This window comes from Convolutriloba macropyga, unplaced genomic scaffold (genome assembly GCF_964194025.1).
Source record: "Convolutriloba macropyga unplaced genomic scaffold, txConMacr16.3 SCAFFOLD_346, whole genome shotgun sequence".
In the NCBI taxonomy this organism is placed as follows: domain Eukaryota; kingdom Metazoa; phylum Xenacoelomorpha; order Acoela; family Convolutidae; genus Convolutriloba; species Convolutriloba macropyga.
Window position 1 is genome coordinate 75,001 of NW_027451371.1, and position 12,811 is coordinate 87,811.

A 12,811-nucleotide genomic window follows, 5' to 3' on the forward strand; every position below is an offset into this window, starting at 1 on the left:
AAGGAAAAATTTTCCCCCATTCCTCTAATCATTCGCTTTAACCGATGAAATTGCTTTGCGAAGATTTTTCAATCTTGCTCAAGCTTTTGCTATCCTGAGGGAAACTTCGGAGGAAACCAGCTACTAGATGGTTCGATTAGTCTTTCGCCCCTATGCTCAGGTCAGACGATCGATTTGCACGTCAGAACCGCTTCGGGCTTCCACCATGGTTTCCCGTGGCTTCGCCCTGCCCAAGCATAGATCACCATCTTTCGGGTCGTGTGCTACTTGCTCTGGATCAGTCATGCAATAAGAGCAAAACCGTCCGTGGTTGCGGGACACCGAATCGGCGCCCTCACCACACAAAGTAGTGCAATTCATAAAAATTACACTGTTCACTTTCATTTCGCGTGTGCGCTTTCAATGAGCGACAACACTTGCAAGCAACTCACACTCCTTGGTCCGTGTTTCAAGACGGGCTGTAGAGAGCATTGAATAGGAAGTTGAGGTCAGACAGGCAATCAAGATCAATTTATCTCATTTTGTTTAGAATCAACAAGAAGAATTCCGAGGAAAACTTCTGCTCGATTCATTAACAAGATTTGCCAAAAGACGACAACTACACTACTCGGTAGCCGAGAATATAATATCAAGGCATTGAGTATGGTAACGCTCACTCCAGTTCCCCTTCAACAGTTTCACGTACTTTTCACTCTCTCTTCAGAGTGCTTTTCAACTTTCCCTCACGGTACTTGTTTACTATCGGTCTCGCTTTATAATTAGCTTTTGGAGAGACATATCTCCAGCTTCGAGTTGCACTTTCAAACAACTCTACTCATAGGAATGAGCCATTATGACTGGTATCGAAAATGACCTTTACAGGATTTTCACCTTCTTTGATGCTACTTTCCAGTAGACATCAGGACAAATTCACCAGTCTAGCATCAAACCATACCGGACACCGAGAAATGTTGCCATTTCTCTTCCCGATGAGCTTTTCCCTGTTCATTCGCCATTACTAAGGGATTCTCAGTTGATTTCTTTTCCTCCCCTTACTGATATGCTTAAGTTAAGGGGGTTCTCTCGCCCAATTCAGGTTATGTAGTTGATTGTCTCTTAATTGGTTCACTGACCAATATGAGACAGAAACCGATTCAGCAGTTTTGTTCGCTACTACTATCAAACACAGGTCGAAGTTTCCATTCAGTCATTAATTCCAACTTTCAAATGTTGTTGTTTCAGCTTTCGCTTACTAGAAGCAACATAATACTCGCTGCAATACAGACCTCGGGAAACCCTCACCGTGAATAAGGTTCACTCACATATTTCACTACATTTTGCGTGGGATTGGAGATGAGGCTACTCGTTCTTGCTCAGTACTAGGCTGAAAATTAACGAAACTTCGTTACAAACGTTCACATGTTGATGTTTCCGCTTTCGCGTACTCGAAACAACATAATACTAGTCTTTGTAATTTAGTTTCATAATTTCAACTGTTCTCATGCAGAATTTTTGCTCATTCTTATCCCAAATTTTGACCTGGCTACTAGTTACACTCCTTGTACTTATTGCAAAATGACCACAAATTTCAACAGCTTTCACATGTTGCTGTTTCGGCTTTCGCTTACTACAGTCAACATAATACTCGTTGCAAAATAAGTGCTCGGCATCTGCAATTTTCCAAAGACGAAGTTTCGCCAGTTCAATTTTCGCTCGCCAATTATGGCTACTAATTCACACGGTACTGAGCTCAACAACATTAAATTTGTTCAGCAAGACTTTCACATGTTGATGTTTTGGCTTTCGCCTACTAGAAGCAACATAATACTCGTCTTGTTAGCTCATTCAATGAGAATAGCTTTTCCCGTTGAGAATTTTTGCCTTCAATTGGCGTTGTAGTGAGTTTGGCTACTCAGATCACCAAATACTTGTGACAATTCGAACCAGAAATGTTTTCAATTTTCACATGCTGATGTTTCGGATTCAACCTACTAGAAGCAGCATAATACTTGTATTCAACAATTTCTGTATCAAATCCCAGTTTTCTCTGGTGCATCTTTGCCAAACTATTCCAAACTGCCTGAGTCTGAATACCAATTACAGGTACTAGTAAATGCACGTTACTAAGGACTATATAGTTCTAGGTTACTGTACACAACGACGTTCACATGTTGATGTTTCAGCTGCCGCTTACTAGAAACAACATAATACTTATCGTGCATACCTTTCCATAACTTGTCCTTTTCAGATGCATTAGTTTCCCTTTGTCTTGGCTTCTACAGTCAGACTGGCTACTAGTAACAGCACAGTACTAATCACATATCGTTCTACAGTTTGCAGACAACTTTCACATGTTGATGTTTCAGCTTTCGCCTACTAGAAACAACATAATACTCGCTGTATACATTTGTAGTTCTCTATGTAACTTTCATGTGAAGAAGTTTCGCCAGTCTTTTTGACTGTCTCAAATCTGAGTCATGCTTAGGCTACTAGTTGCTTCATAGTACTTATCGCCTCGAGATCATTGAACAAAACTTGATTTTCACATGTTGCTGTTTCAGCTTCCGCTTACTAGAAACAACATAATACTAGTCTCATTAAGTTCCGTCTCTTTGCAATTTTCTTATGAAGAAAATTCGCCATCACAATGACTCCAGCAGTTCTTGATCAAGGAATGCAATCATTGATCAGAATGCTATTATTTGAATCGGTTCTGCTTTAAGTGTTCCAATTTTATTGGAAGCACCAACAATAGAACATCAATGTGTTCAATCGAGAGTTATATAACCCTGAATCGGACGCAGTCAACAGCCGAAGCCGAGACCGCCTTTTGCGTTAGAGAGGTCGGTAAACAAATCTTGCGATTCATACCGAATTAACACATATAGCTGTGCTCCTCTTCGTAAAGCGAGCCAAGTGATCCCCTGTTGAAGGATGTATTTGGACCAATCTAGTAGCATTTGGTTTCCAACAAGCTCTCCCAAGTTAGCTTACTTATTGGGCTTTTCAACCAATTCGGTTGGCTACAAGCATCATCAAAGTACTAGCCACAGTTTGATCGCAAAATTCTACGACTTTCACATGTTGATGTTTCGGCTTGCGCTTAGCCTACTATAAGCAACATAATACTAGTCATATCATAGAGCGTGATCAGCTTGTGACGTTCTCATGATGAAGTTTCACCAACAGTGTCTCACTTCGAGCTTAAATCCAGCTACTAGTAACTACACAGTACTGACTGCAACGATAACTTTTATCTATACCTTTCACATGCTGCGCTTTCGGCCAGGGCCTACTAACGTCAACATAATACTCGATATAAACTTTTGTTCATGATGCAGCTTCCCCATGCAGAAGTTTCGCCTTCAAATGCTCTCTTGGCCATATGACGTAAGAAAAGGTTACTAGTAACATCACAGTACTAGCCACAGTTTGATTGCAAAATTCTACGACTTTCACATGTTGATGTTTCGGCTTGCGCTTAGCCTACTAGAAGCAACATAATACTAGTCATATCATAGAGCGTGATCAGCTTGTGACGTTCTCATGATGAAGTTTCACCAACAGTCTCTCATTTCGAGCTTAAATCCAGCTACTAGTAACTACACAGTACTGACTGCAACGCTAACTTTTATCTATACCTTTCACATGCTGCGCTTTCGGCCAGGGCCTACTAACGTCAACATAATACTCGATATAAACTTTTGTTCATGATGCAGCTTCCCCATGCAGAAGTTTCGCCTTCAAATGCTCTCTTGGCCATATGACGTAACACAAGGTTACTAGTAACATCACAGTACTAGCCACAATTTGATCGCAAAATTCTACGACTTTCACATGTTGATGTTTCGGCTTGCGCTTAGCCTACTAGAAGCAACATAATACTAGTCATATCATGGAGCGTGATCAGCTTGTGACGTTCTCATGATGAAGTTTCACCAACAGTGTCTCATTTCGAGCTTAAATCCAGCTACTAGTAACTACACAGTACTGACTGCAACGATAACTTTTATCTATACCTTTCACATGCTGCGCTTTCGGCCAGGGCCTACTAATGTCAACATAATACTCGATATAAACTTTTGTTCATGATGCAGCTTCCCCATGCAGAAGTTTCGCCTTCAAATGCTCTCTTGGCCATATGACGTAACACAAGGTTACTAGTAACATCACAGTACTAGCCACAATTTGATCGCAAAATTCTACGACTTTCACATGTTGATGTTTCGGCTTGCGCTTAGCCTACTAGAAGCAACATAATACTAGTCATATCATAGAGCTTGATCAGCTTGTGACATTCTCATGATGAAGTTTCACCAACAGTGTCTCATTTTGAGCTTAAATCCAGCTACTAGTAACTACACAGTACTGACTGCAACAATAACTTTTATCTATACCTTTCACATGCTGCGTTTTCGGCCAAGGCCTACTAACGTCAACATAATACTCGATATAAAATTTTGATCATGATGCAGCTTTCCCATGCAGAAGTTTCGCCTTCAAATGCTCTCTTGGCCATATGACGGAACACCAGGTTACTAGTAACATCACAGTACTAGCCACAGTTTGATTGCAAAATTCTACGACTTTCACATGTTGATGTTTCGGCTTGCGCTTAGCCTACTAGAAGCAACATAATACTAGTCATATCATAGAGCGTGATCAGCTTGTGACGTTCTCATGATGAAGTTTCACCAATAGTGTTTCATTCGAATTGGTTCTGCTTTAAGCTCTCCAATTGTTTTGGATGAACCAGTTTTGCCCTTCGAAGCCACTTTTGTGAGCTTTTGTGGGTCTTTACCAAGAGGATATACCTCAAGGCCTCTTTCAATTCCTTTAAGTTCTTTCAACTCCTTTACAGTTTCTAGGTTCACATAGCTGCAAACCTTATTTCTAGTTTTAAGTCTGGCCAACTTGGGGAGAGTTGGTGCAGACCGTGACCAATTCTAGTAGGATGCCACAACAAGAATGTGATCAACTTAGCTTGTCGATGAACCTGCCCCACATTCAAACAACTCTATCGCCTTTTCCTCGTATAGTTATATGCGAGGGCCTCTCATAGAGAGCGCTGTTAGCAACCTTTTCCACATAGACGATAAAGTTGTGAGTGTTTTGCACATGGCTGTTGTCATCACCACGTGACGAGTCAACTCAGCTTGACTCTCTACACTCCGACAAGCTTTGCACATACGCCTTTAGTTCAGTATGTGTCTTTAATCTGACTCCGGTGCCTCAAGCCGGAAAAATTGTCAGATTATGATCATTATCGGTTAGTCATCCCGATGCAAGATCGTATCGTACTGTCTTTGTCTACCTCCAGATTCCGAAGAACAGGAGGAGACTCTCCCAGACCTACATATCTGGGAGAATGTTCAGAGGGCGAGAAGCTGTGGATTACTCTCCCCTAAGAACTGACTAAACTTTACCCTCGTCCAAGGTAAGTTTATTTTAGCTAGCCTTCTATGTAAAGGATCTGAGGCTAAGCTGTGTTTTTTCGAGCCTTTGGCTCGGAGCAAGTTCAGTGGGCGCCCCGAGTAGCTCAACTCTTTCCCACTGAACAGCGCAACGCTCTGTCACTCGCTGGGATTTTTGCGTGTCGGTTCTAACCACGCGACTTGTGGACCTTTTTAGGCCTTTCTCATTCACAAGTCTATAGCTGGGCTTCTATAACCCAGCTTCTGAGATCTAGATAGCTGCAGTTCTGCTAGGCTGCTTTTGCTAACTAGTCTCCCTTTAAGCAGTCCCTTGCCATGACTGCTGAACTATGTATCCACACAAGTAGTTTTTGAGCTCGATACATAATTCGAGATTGGTTGCCAAGCAATCTCTAGCGACAGAGCGTCATGCGCACTACAGACATGGCCTCTACCAGCAGCCATGCCCGAAGGAATCAATCACTGATCCTTCCGCAGGTTCCCCTACGGAAACCTTGTTACGACTTTTACTTCCTCTAGACAATTAAGCTCGATCCGCTTCATCCCGTTGCCGGAGACCGAAGTCCCAACAGTAGGAATTTGCAATTCTTGCTTAACTATCCAATCAGTAGTAGCGACGGGCGGTGTGTACAAAGGGCAGGGACGTAATCCCTATGAGTTGTTGACTCATAAGTACCAGGAATTCCTGGTTCACGTCTGCAAGTTACAACAGACGATCCCCTTGAAGCGCTGTACTTTTCTCTGATTGCCCAGTCCATTTCGGACCAAGGGCTGAGTACTCAATCTAAAAGTACACAGTGTAGCGCGCGTGCAGTCCAGAACATCTAAGGGCATCACAGACCTGTTATAGCCTCACTTCATCTGCGGTATTTAATTCCGCATAGTTCCTCTAAGAAGTGTTTGAATTCACATATAGTGAATTTCATTATTTAGATGGAGAAGATCTCGTTCGTTATCGGAATTAACCAGACAGATCACTCCACTAACTAAGAACGGCCATGCACCACCGCCCATATAATCATGAAAGATATTCAATCTGTCAATCCTTAAGATGTCTGGACCGGGTGAGTTTTCCCGTGTTGAGTCAAATTAAGCCGCAGGCTCCACTCCTGGTGGTGCCCTTCCGTCAATTCCTTTAAGTTTCGATTTTGCAACCATACTTCCCCCGGAACCAATAAACTTTGGTTTCCCGGTTAATCTCTTGCCAAGTCAAGATCGACTTTGACAAATTGTAGGTTGGTATAGTTTATGGTCAGAATTACGAGGGTATCTAATCCTCTTCAATACTCTGACTTTCGTTCTTGATTAATGAAAACATTCTTGGCAAATGCTTTCGCAGTAGTTTGTCTTGCCACGATCCAAGAATTTCACCTCTAACGTAGCAATACAAATGCCCCCGTCTGTTCCTTTCAATCATTACCGCACTCAGCCAACCGGCATCAATCGAGTAGCGGGTCATTCTCCATTATTCCATGCTTTATTATACGATCCCAAAGGATGCTTTGAACACTCTAATTTTCTCAGGGTGAAAACACCGTTTCCACAGTTCGTCACATTTAAGTGCAAACTATTTCTTCGATGCGAAGGATGAGCGGAACGAGTCAACAGATTTAACTGAAGACCATGTTGCCGTTCTACTCAAACAGATCCAACTATGAGCTTTTTAAACGCAGCAACTATTGCATACGCTTGTAGAGGCTGGTATTACCGCGGCTGCTGGCACCAGACTTGCCCTCTACTCGTTCATCAATGGAGCTTTTAAGTCCATTCCATTCTGATTACAAACCATAAAGGTTCATATCATTATTTCTAGTCACTACCTCCTCGTGCGGAGAGTGGGTAATTTGCGTGCCTGCTGCCTTCCTTGGATGTGGTAGCCGTTTCTAAGGCTCCCTCTCCGGAATCGAACCCTGATTCCCCGTTACCCGTCACAACCATGGTAGTCCGTTACACTACCATCATAGGTTGATAGGTCAGAAATTCGGAAGTTCCGTCCCCAAGCCGAAGCTATCTGGGATCTTTCAGTTACTAGGACTCATCACGGGATGTGTCTGTACTTAGCAAATCACCCGGTGTAGTCTTGTAAAAGTCTCCGACAGTGTCGGACAATCAGCATGCATTAGCTGCAGGGTTACCGCAGTTATTCATTTAGCTTGCAAATCAACTAATAGATAGTAACTGATTTAATGAGCCATTCGCGGTTCCACTTTTTCAAGCTTCGCTTGCACATGCATGGCTTAGTCTTTCAGACAAGCATATGGCAACTGACAGGATCAATCAGTTTAATTGTACTTTGAACAATCTTTCGATTTGTTCGAATTTAGAAAGACATAGCCTTGCGGCCTCGTCAATCTTGCTTTGAGCTTTTTAAATCACGAAGAGTTTCAATGCATGCTTTGGCATGGCTACTAGTTACTACACAGTACTCTACACACTTAGAGTTACCCACGATTACACATTTCACATGCTGATGTTTCGGCTCGCGCGTACTAGAAACAGCATAATACTATGTGTACTGGTAGATAGCGCTCTGTGAGCATTTCCCATGAGCAGGTTTTGCCCTCCAAATCTCTGTTCTACTGTTACCAATACCGGCTAACAACTGTATCATACTAGGGAGAATTGACTCATGATTTAAAAACCAGATGTTCACATGTCGATGTTTCGGCTCTCGCCTACTAGAAACAACATAATACTAGTCTGTTAAAAATCTCAATCACGCCGCCTCTTCAGATACAGAAGTTTTACCTTTTATTGGTTAGAGAACAGCTTTCCAGCTGTCGACATGGTTACTAGTAACAACACCGTACTCAACACAAAAACTTTTCAACTTCACAACTTTCACATGCTGATGTTTCTGCTTTCGCATACTAGAAACAGCATAATACTTATTGTTTTGTCAAGTAATTTGTGTGTCTTTCCCATGTGAAGTTTCACCGGTCAACAATGTTTCCCTGACCAATTACGGCTACTAGTAGCTGTATAATACTAGGGAAAATGATTGAGGATTTAATATCAGATTTTCACATGTTGATGTTTCGGCTTTCGCCTACTAGAAACAACATAATACTAGTCTGCTAAGAAATCTCGCTCAAATTGCCTTTTCACATACAGAAGTTTCACCTTCTATTGGTTAGAGAACAGTTCTCAGCTGTCGACATGGTTACTAGTAACAACATCGTACTCAACACAAAAATTCTTCAACTTCACAACTTTCACATGCTGATGTTTCTGCTTTCGCGTACTAGAAACAGCATAATACTTATTGCTTTGTCAAGAAGTGTGTGTGTCTTTCCCATGCGAAAGTTTCACCGGTCAGCAATAATTGCCGTGTCCAATTAAGGTTACTCATAGCTGTATAATACTAGGGAAAATGATTGAGGATTTAATATCAGATTTTCACATGTTGATGTTTCGGCTTTCGCCTACTAGAAACAACATAATACTAGTCTGCTAATAAATCTCGCTCAAATTGCCTTTTCACATACAGAAGTTTCACCTCTTCTTGGTCACTGTACAGATGATGCTGTCTGTTCTTTATTTGGTTCTGCTTATTATAAGGAGGGGCATCACTCCTTCCTCCTTGGTTTGCATGCATTAAGCCTGCTTTGTGAAAAGCGTATCTTTCTAGCTTTTCTTCGCCTTACTCGAGTAGGACGATACAATCCAGACATTAGTCAGTCTTGGTGTAAAGTCACTGAGTATTATTCGGTTCTGCTTTATTCAGCAATATGCTGTATAATTGTTGTAATTTGCGAACATATTTGTTCTCAGTTCCGAACTACTAGCGACGACAGATTACCAGCGGTCATGAGCCATCAAGGTAGTTCTTTGGTGCATCAAGTAGAGAGGTGCCATCAAACAACACTTCCCTAATAATGCTACACACATAGAATTTGCTACAGTGCAGCTTTTTACTTTGCAAAATTTGCGCACAAATTTTGCATAGAATAAATGTTTTATCAAGATTTTTAGATCCCCTCCCTTGAGAGAACGTTACTCCTTTAAGTGAACACCCCGCGGCGTCCTGTTGTTATTGCTTATAACCATTTCGCAAGCCGGAGGCATAATGCACTACGCAAGCCGCTACTTTGGCACAGAGGCACCTAGTTTTACACCCGGGACTTCAGGTGGCCCAGTTTTACACCCAGTACAGCGGTGCCAGTTGGTAACCCGGTGGATCCTCGGAGACCAGACATGATCATAGATCAAACCCGATGTATGCTACTCCTGAACGTATAGTATCTCCACTGTGCAATGAAATTATCGTTCGTTTCGGGCCTTCCTATACGTTCAGCAGACAATCGCTAGGAATTCACCTCGTGACCCGTGGTGACCACACTGGATTTCAAGTTTATTGATTTGGACAGACCTGTCATTTATTTTGCTTTTCAGCTTCAGTTCTGCTCGATCTAGCTTGCCTAAGGCTTGATCTCGCTTTGCTCACCCCTGTAGGAGCCTCTACTAGTACCACTCGGAGTAATGGGGAATCCACCAGACCTAATCGATGAATGCCATCAAACAACAAACATCATACCCGGCTTCATCAGGCATATTTTATTACTTCCGAGAGGTACTTTAGTATCAGATCTTTCTCCATGCCTCTTATGAGGACCCGTCAGACCTTTCGGTTTATCGTTTAGCTTCAGTCCTGCTCGATCTAGCTTTCCCAAGGCTCGATCTAGCTCTATTCGCCCCACTAGAGGGCTCTCTAAGACCCCTCGGTCTTAGTGTTAGCTCCGGTACTGCTCGGTCGTGCTTGCTGAAGGCCCGACCCAGCTTTAGTTAGATTCTCGTACTTTCTCTTGGCCTCTCTAGGAGGACCAGACAGACCTCTCGGTCTATCGTTTAGCTTCAGTCCTGCTCGATCTAGCTTGCCCAAGGCTTGATCAAGCTCTATTCGCCCCGCTAGAGGGCTCTCTAAGACCCCTCGGTCTTAGTGTTATCTTCTGTAATGCCTAACCAAGCTTACTACAGGCCTTGGTCAGGTCTTTATCGGTCACCGATTAGTAACAGACCAATCATAGGGCCTTCCACCCTATCCGGGTTGAGGTCTTTAGTCCAGCCATATTTTGACAAGACACCTCTCCCTAATAATGCCCCACACATAGAATTACTGTCCATGCAGTATTTAACTTGTGTTTTTTTCTAAAATTTGATTTTCACTTTTTGGAGGTTCATTTGCTCCTCTGACACTCTTTCAGCTTCAATCTTACTCGATCTAGCTTTCCCAAGGCTCGATCTAGCTCTATTCGCCCCACTAGAGGGCTCTCTAAGACACTTCGGTCTTAGTGTTAGCTCCGGTCTTGCTCAATCGTGCTTGCTGAAGGCGCGATCAAGCTTTAGTTAGCTTCTCGTACTTCCTCTTGGCCTCTCTAGGAGGACCAGACAGACCTCTCGGTCTATCGTTTAGCTTCAGTCCTGCTCGATCTAGCTTTCCCAAGGCTCGATCTAGCTCTATTCGCCCTGCTAGAGGGCTCTCTAAGACCCCTCGGTCTTAGTGTTAGCTCCGGTACAGCTCGGTCGTGCTTGCTGAAGGCCCGATCAAGCTTTAGTTAGATTCTCGTACTTTCTCTTGGCCTCTCTAGGAGGACCAGACAGACCTCTCGGTCTATCGTTTAGCTTCAGTCCTGCTTGATCTAGCTTTCCCAAGGCTCGATCTAGCTCTATTCGCCCTGCTAGAGGGCTCTCTAAGACCCCTCGGTCTTAGTGTTAGCTCCGGTACAGCTCGGTCGTGCTTGCTGAAGGCCCGATCAAGCTTTAGTTAGCTTCTCGTACTTTCTCTTGGCCTCTCTAGGAGGACCAGACAGACCTCTCGGTCTATCGTTTAGCTTCAGTCCTGCTCGATCTAGCTTTCCCAAGGCTCGATCTAGATCTATTCGCCCTGCTAGAGGGCTCTCTAAGACCCCTCGGTCTTAGTGTTAGCTCCGGTACAGCTCGGTCGTGCTTGCTGAAGGCCTGATCAAGCTTTAGTTAGCTTCTCGTACTTTCTCTTGGCCTCTCTAGGAGGACCAGACAGACCTTTCGGTCTCTTGCTTAGCTTCAGTCCTGCTCGATCTAGCTTTCCCAAGGCTCGATCTAGCTCTATTCGCCCCGCTAGAGGGCTCTCTAAGACCCCTCGGTCTTAGTGTTAACTCCTGTAATGCCTAACCAAGCTTACTACAGGCCTTGGTCAGGTCTTTATCGGTCACCGATTAGTAACAGACCGATCATGGGGCCTTCCACCCTATCCGGGTTGAGGTCTTTAGTCCAGCCATATTTTGACAAGACACCTCCCCCTAATAATGCCCCACACATAGAAATACTGTCCATGCAGTATTTAACTTGTGTTTTTTCTAAAATTTGATTTTCACTTTTTGGAGGTTCATTTGCTCCTCTGACACTCTTTCAGCTTCAATCTTACTCGATCTAGCTTTCCCAAGGCTCGATCTAGCTCTATTCGCCCCACCAGAGGGCTCTCTAAGACACTTCGGTCTTAGTGTTAGCTCCGGTCTTGCTCAATCGTGCTTGCTGAAGGCGCGATCAAGCTTTAGTTAGCTTCTCGTACTTTCTCTTGGCCTCTCTAGGAGGACCAGACAGACCTCTCGGTCTATCGTTTAGCTTCAGTCCTGCTCGATCTAGCTTTCCCAAGGCTCGATCTAGCTCTATTCGCCCCGCTAGAGGGCTCTCTAAGACCCCTCGGTCTTAGTGTTAGCTCCGGTACAGCTCGGTCGTGCTTGCTGAAGGCCCGATCAAGCTTTAGTTGGCTTCTCGTACTTTCTCTTGGCCTCTCTAGGAGGACCAGACAGACCTCTCGGTCTCTTGCTTAGCTTCAGTCCTGCTCGATCTAGCTTGCCCAAGGCTTGATCAAGCTCTATTCGCCCCGCTAGAGGGCTCTCTAAGACCCCTCGGTCTTAGTGTTAGCTCCGGTACAGCTCGGTCGTGCTTGCTGAAGGCCCGATCAAGCTTTAGTTAGCTTCTCGTTTTTTCTCTTGGCCTCTCTAGGAGGACCAGACAGACCTCTCGGTCTATCGTTTAGCTTCAGTCCTGCTCGATCTAGCTTTCCCAAGGCTCGATCTAGCTCTATTCGCCCCGCTAGAGGGCTCTCTAAGACCCCTCGGTCTTAGTGTTAGCTCCGGTACAGCTCGGTCGTGCTTGCTGAAGGCCCGATCAAGCTTTAGTTGGCTTCTCGTACTTTCTCTTGGCCTCTCTAGGAGGACCAGACAGACCTCTCGGTCTATCCTTTAGCTTCAGTCCTGCTCGATCTAGCTTTCCCAAGGCTCGATCTAGCTCTATTCGCCCCGCTAGAGGGCTCTCTAAGACCCCTCGGTCTTAGTGTTATCTCCTGTAATGCCTAACCAAGCTTACTACAGGCCTTGGTCAGGTCTTTATCGGTCACCGATTAGTAACAGACCGAT

The 12,811-nt window shown here is 44.0% G+C and overlaps 1 non-coding gene and 1 pseudogene across 1 annotated transcript in view; both read right to left on the minus strand.

Annotated features, from left to right (window-relative positions):
- The window catches only part of LOC142356618 (large subunit ribosomal RNA), a 3,522-nt gene extending 2,442 nt beyond the window's left edge, over window positions 1-1,080 (minus strand). The window contains exon 1 of the ribosomal RNA XR_012761453.1: window positions 1-1,080. This exon is cut by the window's left edge and continues 2,442 nt beyond it. This is a non-coding gene — a ribosomal RNA (large subunit ribosomal RNA).
- A 1,683-nt stretch (window positions 1,081-2,763) lies between these two features.
- LOC142356622 (5.8S ribosomal RNA) lies at window positions 2,764-2,915 on the minus strand (annotated as a pseudogene).
- Between the last annotated feature and the right edge of the window lie 9,896 nt (window positions 2,916-12,811).